At 39.6% G+C, this 10,000-nt stretch overlaps 1 protein-coding gene across 1 annotated transcript in view; it reads left to right on the forward strand.

Annotated features, from left to right (window-relative positions):
- Positions 1–5,369: 5,369 nt before the first annotated feature.
- LOC137995525 (carboxypeptidase N subunit 2-like) overlaps positions 5,370–10,000 on the forward strand; it is a 199,661-nt gene continuing 195,030 nt past the window's right edge. The window contains exon 1 of the mRNA XM_068841060.1: positions 5,370–5,431. The gene's annotated coding sequence lies outside the window, so the exon portion shown is untranslated. The remainder of the gene's footprint in view (positions 5,432–10,000) is intronic.

The following is a 10,000-nucleotide window of genomic DNA, read 5'->3' on the forward strand; positions in this document are numbered from 1 at the left end:
AGAAGGAGTGTTTCATCAGATAACCAAACACCTAGAAGCGAGTTGAAAAACGAGGCCGAAGGCTTAAAAGACTCCTTCCACGGCACTGTCATATCTTTGTTCCAGCATCCATCTACAGGTACGCCTGATACTGAACAATCGCCGATCAATATCTCAACAAATACTAGTAGCGAGAAATCGATAAAAGAACTGCCAACTTCATACACAGAAGTCATTCCGGGCAGGAATCTACAATGTATCGGGAATTTTAATGAAGTGAGATGAAAGTTCATTTAATCGCGCCCTTAGATAATAATCCACATAATTAGAGAAGGCTAGAAGTCTCTTGGGGGACAATTCACTCTCACCAACCATCCTGTGTGCCTCCTTTGTCGATTGCTGCTTCTGCTCAGTTGCCACTTTTTCCTGATCAGGGAAAATCGGTTGTGAAGATTAGACATGCCATGAACGTGATAAGACTGTCCCTAGATAATCTGAATCCCGGTCATTGCCGTAAAATTAATCAGCCATTATATGCTGTAGCGAAAGAAATCCAGTGGAGATGGGCTAGTCAGTACGGCGAGGATAAATTTCTTCCAGTATTTGATGGACTTCACATCGAGATGGCGTTTTTGCAGGTACTAGGAGATTAGCTTTGAGGAAGTAGTGGAAGGTGGTCCTTTCAGATGCAAACGTTGCCACGCCAGGAACTTCTAATTCGTTTTTCAAGGCCACAAATGTGACGCGCACTCGAAGGGCTCATCAGGTAAGAGCATGCTCCTTATTCACTCTTTTAAAGAGAGCGTATCAGAGGTAAATATGTATCATTTCAATGGTAAAACTGGTGGCAAAATCGTAATGTTTCTTTTTAGTTAAAGCTGAGCTGCACTTTGCTGCTTAACTATGATTTTTAAAAACACTTTACTCAGACCTGCCTTTTGGACTTTGCAAAAGCATTTGACCGTATAGGTTAAAACATCCTTGTCCAAAAGCTTATTAACCTTAACGTTAGACTTTTTCGGATCCCTTGGATCATCAACTTTCTATCTGATAGAAAACAACACGTTAAGTTAAATCAGACATTTTCGGACTGGCTCCCCGTTAAAGCAGGGGTCCTCGATTCTCCAGGGGACGAAATTAGGACAGATTTTGTTCCTCATAATGGTCAATGATTTGGGGAGGGCCATGTCACCTAATTTTGGAATGTGGAAGTACATGGATGATTGATGTCTCGTTGTCAGAGAACCCTCGTGAGGGTAGCTTATATTCAATATGTTTTTTAATGTTTTTTAATTGTAAATACACACTGTAACTAAGTTTTAAATGCGAAAATGTGTTGCAATAAACTATTAATCTCAACAAGGTTAGGGATCGTAACTTTCGGGGACGTAATCCAGCTGGGTAAAGTTAGGCCTTGACTCGACACCCTTTCGGCGAAGTCCTCAAATTTTGAAGGATTTAGTTACACATACAAGGTATACGCGTAAACCAGTTGAAAGATCTAAGAAACTTGTACACTCCTTTTTGGAGATGCTAAAGCCTTTCCGCTATTCGTTTAAACTGCGTTGTGTCTCGAGACAAGAGGTGGATCAAGAAATCAATAAACTTCAACACTTCAATTGGCACGTCAATTGGCATGGATCAGATACCGGTGAAGTTTGTGAAACTGGCAAAGGATTACATCTCTGGCCCTATAACACATATAATCAACAGATGCATTGTGACATCGAGTTTTCCCAAACCATAGAAGATAGGAAGAATTTGTCCGATCCCCAAGGTTAATGAACCTAGATGTTATGCTGGTCACCGTCCTGTGTCTATCCTGCCAACGCTCTCTAAGGTGTTTGAACGCTTAGTGCTCCACCAGCTTATCGAATATATAAACGAGGAAGCTCTTCTTGGTCCAACCATCTAGGGGTTCCGCAAAGGACATTCCACTACCAGTGTTCTATTAGGAATTCGCGATGCCCTGATACGAGAGTCAAGCAGAGGGGAGGTGACATTAATGGTCTGTGCAGACTACAGCAAAGGATTTGACACCGTCCAATTCAAATCTGTCCTTACCAAGATGCACAACCTCGGTTTCTCTAAGAAATTCTTACTATGGATGGTTGACTACCATACTGATTGAAGACAGATGCTGCAAATAGATGACAGAAAGTCGGACATGGCTACAGTTGATTTCGGCCTCCCGCAAGGTTCCATTCTTGGACCACTTACTTTTAATCTCTACGTCGCTGATCTTCAAAAGGAATTACAGTGTGACTGTTATCAGTACGCTGACGATACGACCTTCTATGTCCACTAAACAGCTCAAATAAATAAAACCATCGCAAGTCTGAAGGACTATTCTAATAACTGTAATCTCGCCTTGAACCCACCCAAAACAAACTGGATGCTTATCTCTACACGTCAGATGGCGTGTTATCATAGTTTAGAAGAACGGGATCTTCCTATCGCTTGCGGGGACTCTGCGCTAAAGAGAATTTCTTGTACTAAGCTATTGGGCGTCCACGTGGATCAACACCTCTCATGGAATACACACGTGGATTCTCTCTTAAGTACGTCATATGGGACTCTATCCGTTTTGCAGAGGCTCAAAAACCTTGCGCCCTTCCACGTCAGGAAACACCTCGCAGACAGCCTAGTTCTCTCACACCTGACGTATGTTTGCACGATATTTCATCCCTTGCCTGTTTATCAAGAAAAGCGTCTCCAACGTCTACAGAATGCGTGTGCTGGCTTTGTCACAAGAAAATTTGCAGATCTCGAGGATATTATTAAGTAAAACTGGTTACCAGTTAAAGAAAACGTTAAATTCAACATTCTCAAACTCGCTCATAAATCATTATACGACAAAAATAGCTTTCCTGAGTAACTGAAATTGAGTCTGCATCAAGTAACTCCTTATAATTTAAGATCATGAACAGCACCCGTATTCTCTATTCCTAAAGAATTAGAAACCTTCCAGCACTCGGCGGCAACGCTGTTCAATAGACTCCCGATAGTAATAAGAAACATTTCAGATCATAATGTTTTTTGCCACAGTGCTAAGAAACATTTGTTTGCTACGTACCAGTTTTGAATTCACATAATAATTATTGTATATTTTATTATTTATCATTATTATATATTTTTTAAACCGACCAATTGTTGTAGATCTATCAATAATTATTCTTTTCTCCTTTGCTTTATCACCAAACAAGTCTATTCGGTGGTTATAAAAACAATATTGCCGTTACGCGTTCTGCAAAGTAGCTCTTTCACGCTTGAGAACTGCTTTGTTGGTGTTCTTCCATTAGCCGTGTTGACATCTGTATTTCACTTCCGGTGTGATTCCTTTGTAGTTTCAACAGCCAATCAAAACACCTCCCTTGGGTGGTACCAACCGGAGCTTCAACCTCGTTCCCAGGGTCTCTGTGGGAACGAGGTTGCTAGAGCTCTCGATCCGTGGCGCTGGCCAAGAAGGTCGCAGATCTGGGAACGAGAATGAAGTACAATTCGCTTGAAAGCGTGAGCATTTGTCATAAGAATGTTTGAGATTATCTTTTTGGTGGATGAACTTTGCGTAAATATGATCCCTAGAAAATAGCATGATTCAATTTGCCACTGTTAGAAACACATACATGCATATCTTCAGAGACATATCGTAGTCGTTTTTGTCATGCAAGTGCATTAAGAGAACATTCTCGTTGCCTTTCTCTAGAGTTCATCTCTGGGAAAACGGAACGTCGATGGCCATTGTATGTTGGATGGTTTGGTCTTTCAGTTCACAGATCTTTTCAAGCTGCCTCGACATTTCGTGTTGAGCATGGGTATTGAGCATGAGTCACGCGTGACCAGTAATCACAAAACTTAAACAAACAGTCGGGATATTTTCGAACAACTCCGGCAAACACACGACAACCAAGGAATTACTTCCTTGGAACCTCGAGATAGTTCATACTTTTAAATTACCATTTCATTTTTTACTGAAACATTTGTAGGTTTCTAGCGGACTAGTTTTTGTAATCGACATAGGGAATACTCATGGGAATTTAGACATTTCAAAATTGCCACGCTATTTCAAAATTATATTGATGACGCTTGGTCATTGATCATGCGCAAAAATAACAAAAAAAACAGGTCTAGAATGACCTATCCAATTCTTTAGATGAGCGGCAAATCAAAGAATGTCGAGGCGGCTGGTAGAGTCTTCTTTCCTGTTCCCGACTTATCTAGGAAGATCGAATGAGACGCTGATCGCAGGGTATAATACTGTATAGTCAAACGATATTTTATTAATTGCCTCGGGCTCGAGCTTGACTCGTGCTGCGTTCTAATTGTGCAAACATAGCTGTGGGAGAATAGTGTTAATTACTGTGATTCACAGTACTGAAGGCGTCTTAACGGCACTGAACAACACGTGCGCCTAAGCATTTGACAGAATAAGCTCTATTCATGCAAGTCCAGGAAGGCGATTGCAACTGCACGTACCCCGAACTGATGGACAAAAGTGGTGTTACGAGCTGGAAACCAACAAATTGTTTGATCTTAACCTTAAGAATTTATTTTTTTATTTTTTTTTATTTTTCAAAGTGTAGAAGAGTATTTTTCTCATAATTTCAGTCACCCGGGGAAGGGAAGGGGGGGGGGGGGGGTGGGAATAAATTATACTGGCTATATAGGTATGTGCGACACCAAAGGGTATGGTTTTTTAGCCGTTTGCTCACTCAAGTCTTGAATTGAATATGTTTTTTTCAGTAGAAGCTTCTTCTTAACATCATTAGGCGATAAAACCGTCAACAAAGCCCTTCTCAAATTATCACGCTAAGGGTGTAACAGCCGAAAGGTCTGAACTAGGGTAGGGAAAATCGCAGATTTTGGTCTGAAAAAGGGTTTCAGGAAGCAGGCTCAATTTTTGTGGGAGTAGCCCCCACCAACAGGGGTCAGTCATACACACAACACTGCACTTAGTATTAACTCAGTAACCGAAGGATGAATGCGAACTCAATTATTTTGAATAGCTTCTTATTCACCATCAATAATTGAAACCAACAAAAAAGAATGATCTTTCACGATGGATTTGTCCGTATTGTTATTTTGGCAGTCATGTCGGCGTGCAGCCAAATTACGCTGTTAATAAGTCAGTTTGCAGATACAATCAAAGTGCCGTGGTAAAATCTGTCGCTAAAGCCATGATCTAAAATGGGTTCAAAGGTGTAAAATATAACAACTCATGAAACCGGCTGGTCTGCACGAGTGTTATTAGTTCATTATCTAATTAAAAGACGCTCTGGCGAGGCAATTATAAATTGCAGTTTCCTGGTTATATGACTACCTTGTCAATCATTCATTCGCTTTTTAAATACCTCATGTATGAACTCAAATGAATATTACATTTTCGACGTACAAGACCGATGCTTCGAATAAGCGCAATTTCCTTGGTTTCAGTGAAAGTCTTCTATACCAGGTATGCCTAGCCTTTCCCTTAGTTACAGTGAAAATACATCGCGCACAGGGTTCATTTTACAGCCAACTCAGGTACTACAGCATAGGCTTCCGGCGCCACTTGTAAAAAAGCCTTAAGAGCCTCATTTTTACATCACCCCTCCGACCTCCTCCGAAAGTAGTCCTTTGGAGGTGGAATGTAAGACCAAGTGCTTTTAGGGTTTAGAAAGTTGCCCCTTCCGTGCTCCACGCTGATTATGTAACTGATGGACGATTTCAGATGCCACAAGTCAAAGCACTTTCTGTTGTATTCGAGACAAACTTTCTGACAGACTTTACTAACAAAGTTTGTTTAAAAAAATGTTCACTAACTTTGTACAAAATAACAAAAAAATTCAAAATTCAAATAAGGCCTTACTCTGCTATTAAAACTATAGTTTCAAATGCAAGCTTTCGACGGTCTTTGTGATACTATAATGACATTCTCTCATTCGATCTTATTCGTTTTTTTTTTCATATTCGTATTCATATCTCATACACCTCATTGCTTTTATAAGTTTTACATACTTCCCGCACGCCTTTCGCACCTTTTTACATCAAGATTGACGGGATTTTATAACTTCCAATTAAAGATTTTGCAAGCTTTAAATAGATAAAGAATGGCTCATGGGAGATCAGGTATTGTTGCTCAGGATGAAAAATCAACAAAGAAATTTTTACAAACAAATCCTGAATCTTTTGAAAAAAAAAATGCAATACGCTTATAAGGGTTAATAAATGCAAAGCTGAAGAAAATATTAATGAAATGAATGAAAAGCAAATTACCACATTGAAAAAGCTGTGACCAGAAATTTTAGTAAACTGTTAATTCCAAACTAAAAAACTATGCAGAATATAAATGGTCAAATTTGACCAGTGTTTAAATTGTAAAATTGAAATGAATTGAAATAGATAAACTCTGATCGCAAATGTTTTGCCCAAAATACGGCAGATGCCAGACGGCTGGGGGCTTTTCCCTATTAAAACAGCGAAAACCTGTGACAAGACCGTGCAGTGCAAAAATCATTTGCCAAAAAACATTTTCAAGAACAATCATAAGTCTTCCCAACTCATGCCTAACTACTGGATTTAATTTTACTAGTTGATGGAAAATAACTGGGAAAGGAAATTACGAAACAAAGGCAATTTAAGTTTTTTATGAAAATAATACCAATGTTTCAATGTTTTCAAGTGCTCTTTTTACCACTTCCATGCTTCTTTCAAAACAACTAGTAGTATAAACAGAATCCAGGCCTTGAAGGTTTTTTGTTTTTTCTCTCCTGAAGGCGAGCGAAAAGTAGAAAGCTTCAGATTTTAGACCCGCTGATAATGTACTTGGGCAAAAGAAGAGTTTCTTTCATTTCTCGTCGGATTTTTTTCTTTTGTCTTTTCAAAAAAAAATCCTCTTTCTTATATCTGGATATGGCTGAGGTTCAGGAAATCTTCGTGCCAGGAACTAGCTGCTCTATTCCATCTCTTGCACAATATATGATTCAGCCCAAAAACACAACCAACGTTACCGCACAACGCGAGCAGCTGGCCATCCTCATTTCAAGTGGAAAATGTAAAGAAGCCATCGGTGTGCAGCTTACACACGATAATGTAAACACGTTTTTCAAGGAGAGAGATGTTAAGAACTACAAAACTCTGGTACAAAGCTCACGTCGGCAAAAAGACAACAGTAACCTAGTTCTGTACTATCAGTCTGAGGTCTAATGTGCTCCGCTGGAAACGAAGACACCGCGTGTTGTCACTTAAAGGGACTGTTTACATGAGGGAACTCGCCCCGGACTCGCCCCGGCACGAGTTCTATACTGGGGTGACCACTTGTGTTGCGGACAGTTAATTTTTCTTTCTTATATGCAAATTATAATTTTTTTGGACGTATTCTTTTTACTCAGGTTACAGCTCTTCATTAGTGAGCGCAATCAGTAAAGTGCCTTAGTACTTTTTTGTTATTCCCCTAAGGCTCAATTAGTTCAAGTATTTTTAGGACCGAAAAGTGCATGTTATGTAGTTACACGAGTTATCCTTTTTTCCTGTCTTGTTTCACACATTCGGTAAGCCTTGTTATTTGTTAAATATTGTTTTCTTGAAACAAAGGAGCGTATGCATGATGAAGTAGGGACCTGTGCGGAAATTATATCTCCTGACTCATGTCACTGTATTTCTTTCTTTTTAGTAGAGAATCTCGCATTGCTTCCCGGTTTGTTTGTTAGCAGAGGCGTGAGTTCGGAAGAAAGCACATGATTTTTTTTTTCTTGTCGAGTATATCCTGTCCTTCACAACTTGATCTCGTATCGTGTTTACATGATGCATATGTGATGTCATATCGTGTTAAAACGAAGGTACAAATGATGTTGATTCTTGATTGCATGCGATACCGAAACTAGAGGTTGTTCGTCTACATCACACGATTTTTCTCGTGCCGGCATGATATACCTTTGCATAAATGGCGCCCAAATTCGAATAACAATACTTGATACATCCTTAGCCTCACATTCATGAGAAAAGTCCTTGTCTTGAAACATAAACACGAGGCTAAGGAAGTATACAGTATTGTTATTCAAATTTCGGCGCCATTTATGCAAAGGGTCTATGACTTGGTCCGGAATGACATTTTCTGCTGGTATCGTGGTAAACGGGCTCTTTCTGCTTGCAGTTAATTTAGTTGACCTCATGACAATTTTGACTGCAGAAATGCGGTAGGTCTTTGCTTTCTTTTTTATTTGCCTGTGTTTCAAAGCTGACATGTGGATCTCTTTCTTTCCTGTTTTAAGACTCTTCTTTGGGGAGAACGAAAAAAGAGCGAGCGGGACGAAGGAAAAAGAGAGTTAGAAAAAGTAATAGTCGAGAAAATAATAGTCGCGCGTCCCACATAAAATCCCATAAGAATTGCGCAATAATTAAAAATACTAAAAACACCCGCTAAAAGGCTAATAAAATACAGCAGAAAAATGGTGTTAATTGTAACGAATCCTATTCCTGGAATTGAACTCGCACCTTTTCTTAAGTCCATGTGGTTTGAGGGTACATAATTGAGCACACCAAAAGGCCTCTCTTGTGAGGAGACGATCATCAAGACTATTATTGTTGACGCTAAGGTTACATAACTGTTTAATAATTCAAAATTCAAAATATGCTAGAGCATGGGGCTCTTTGTTAAAATGGACAGCAACTTCACAAATCCGTTTTTTAGTGATCATAGTAGACTTGTAGTTGCGGAAACTTGTGGCTTGTGGACTTGCGCACTTGTGGTTGCCGGGGGGGGGGGGGGGGGGACGCATTTTATATGTAGGTAATAACCGGTGAATCCAGAATAGTTCTGAACAGTAAAGGAGCGGATAATTGTAGTCAGTTTTGTTTCGTAGATCAACGTTTTTTTGACCCACGCATCAGTTAATCCCCATATACACTGAAGCATCGTTACACTTACGTAGCAATATGAGGTCTTGACATGTTGAAATGGGAGTTTGAAAGTATAAAAACTGAAAGCACGCGTGAGCTTATAGTTGACCGTGCAATGATCGATTAATTATATCTACGAATTTACTTTCCTCTGCGCCAACAAGTTGAGAAGAGTCCACTACGATTGGGTTAGATATCACAAAGAACTTCTGCGTGATGCATAAACTGCAGAGTTTGGTGTGTTTGGTTGCAGCGTTTTACGCTCTCGCTTTGCCAGGATTTTCAATGAAATTTCAAAATCCACGTGTTGTGTTTTCAGTTGCCACGGATATTTGCTGAGCTCAGTGTAATTTTGCCTGTCCTCATGTTTGAATGACATCTGGTGGTTGCGCCATCTTGTTTTAAATTCTGTTGCCGTAATACCAAGGGAGGTCTCTCTCCCTCCTCGGTGGTGACCGTGCTTGATACACATTTTTGAAATTTGATATGGCAGCTGTTTTCATAACGATGACAGAAATTCTTGTGTAAAAGGAAGTTAATTTGGGAAGCCAATAATATTCCTTTAAGTTTATATAAAAACAAATAGCAAATATGTTGTTTGTTTGAATAAGAGTTTTGGCTGGAAAAGGTTCATTACGGTGGCCCACAAGGGCAAAACACAACTCAATATTGAGCTGGATACACAACAATCTTTCGTAATGCACAACAATTTGTCACGGTACACAACAATCTTTCGTTATGCAAAACATTTTTTCACGGTACACAACAATCTTTCGTGATGCAAAACAATTTTTTACGGGGCACAACAATCTTTCATGATGCACAACAATTTTTCATGGTACGCAACAATCTTCCGTGATGCAAAATTAAATTTCACGATGCACAACAAAAAATTGGAAGACTGGTAACAAGCACGGGCATTTTCATATCACGTGATCATACAACCTCGTGCTCTTTGCCGCCATGTTTTGAAAACACTCGGGTTAGCCAGTTAACAATGGCAGCTTCACTCATACCCACTGGAGATGAAAAGGAGATTATCACGGATTATTTTAGCAGAGGATATGAATATGCTGCGATAGTGCACTTTTTGGCCAAGTTTCATGATATAACGATGAGCATCAGGACACTTAAGAACAGACTG

This window comes from Montipora foliosa, chromosome 3 (genome assembly GCF_036669935.1).
Source record: "Montipora foliosa isolate CH-2021 chromosome 3, ASM3666993v2, whole genome shotgun sequence".
Lineage (NCBI taxonomy): Eukaryota > Metazoa > Cnidaria > Anthozoa > Scleractinia > Acroporidae > Montipora > Montipora foliosa.